General features: G+C 40.0%; 1 long non-coding RNA gene across 1 annotated transcript in view; it reads left to right on the top strand.

The window, feature by feature from the left end:
- Positions 1 to 1753, top strand: part of LOC101854617 — a 14979-nt gene that overhangs the window by 8357 nt on the left and 4869 nt on the right. The gene's annotated exons all lie outside the window — the stretch shown is intronic.

Raw genomic sequence — 1753 nt, forward strand, 5'->3', positions numbered from 1 at the left:
CTCCCTCCCTCCCTCTCCCTCTCTCTCTCTCTCTCTCTCTCTCTCTCTCTCTCTTTATATAGGTATGCATTTGTGAATAAGAAATGCTTCAGCCGTTTTTTGAAAATGTAAATTGTTGGGGCACATCTTATTTTATATGGGGGTTTGTTCCATACCTGGGGACCAAAGAACAAAAAGGAACGTTCGCAGTATGTTTTGGGGTTTTGAAAATTAGATTGTCAGAGGCTGATCTAAGGGCTTTAAGTGGATTTTATAACTCCAGGAATTTGTTAAGATAAAAAGGTACAGTATGAGTAGCTGCGTTGTCGTTCTTCTTGTTGGTTTGTTGTTTGTTTGCTTTTTATTTTGTTGCTGATTTTGTGCAAGAGTGACAATAAAACAAAATGTGTCCGAGGAGGCAGACTGAGTGCCTTAGTGACAGTCAAACAAACACACAGGGTCGCCACCACTCAGGGAACATGTGACGCTTGTTCATGTTAATGTCCATTGTTGCTCAGTGACCACTCATCTCAATGACGATTTGTGTATGAGTTCTGGGCGGGGCTTATCGGTTATGAGGGATCGCACGCTTAACTCATCAGCAGATGAAAATTTATTGTTACCTGTTGGTCAATAGTGGGAGGGGCCTACGTAACATGATTGATTTGAGGGACTACTTAACAACAACACTGCCGTCGTAAGGGAAAACGACGAATGGTCCTGTGCAGGTAGCGAGGCAAATTTTTCAGGAGAGGCAAAAACAGTTTTCACTTTATAACTTCTATTTTTCACTCTTTTAAGCTGTAATTCACCAGATATATGACAGAATTGTCAATAAAACAGTTTCTAAAGTTTGAATGGTTTAGGTTAAAAAGTAGCAAAGTTATTCGACATTCGTCGTTCTCCCTTACATTGCGCACCGGCAGGTGAGCCTTTCGATGTAAGCGAAAACGATGAATGGTACGGTTCGTCGTTCTCCTTTACACTCGTGAACGTTTATGGGCGTATGCGATGGTCAGTTGTGACGCATTATTGACAGTTATGATATGACTGTGTACTGGTTACTACAAATAAAAATAAGAGGTATACAAACTAGCTATTATACGTATAAAGTGAGTTGTTTGTTATATCCCAACTGTAACTCGGTAAACGTCCTTTGTTTCCCATCCTCGCTTGGTTAAATGCTACACAGTCAGTGTACAAATCAGATGAGCACACATTTTCAACAGCTTGATTTAAAACTGTCCCATTCGGAACCAAAGTTTGGTCTCCATGATATCTCTCTATTACTATTGCATTCTCTTCAGAAGCAGGTTTTACTTTTATTTTCGCTAATTGCAAAATTTTCCCTACACGACCAAAGGGATCAACAATGTTACAATGTCAACAATACGATCAGATCATTGCAAAGTCAAACTTTCACGTAAGAAATGTAACAATCTAACAAGACTGTTTCACAAAAGCTTTCTGGACAGGTAATGCGACGCTTTGTATTTAATAAAGGATTTAGTTGATCGGATCGGAAAACATACCACAAAGTAGAGATCGACAAGGACAGTTTGAATCTGCAAGACATTATTATACTTGATCGTAACGTCCATCAAGTCATGAAAATTCGTAAAGCAAGACTAAGTGTCGCCACAATACGTCCACTTTTTAAGTTGGACAAAGAAATTTACTCTCATAACACAGTGTCATTAACCCCCAGTGGGTCGGGGGGATATAAATAGACCCACTGCTTCGTCTGCAGAAGGTGCAACCCCTTCAAAGGCGG

This window comes from Aplysia californica, unplaced genomic scaffold (genome assembly GCF_000002075.1).
Source record: "Aplysia californica isolate F4 #8 unplaced genomic scaffold, AplCal3.0 scaffold01273, whole genome shotgun sequence".
Taxonomy (NCBI): domain Eukaryota; kingdom Metazoa; phylum Mollusca; class Gastropoda; order Aplysiida; family Aplysiidae; genus Aplysia; species Aplysia californica.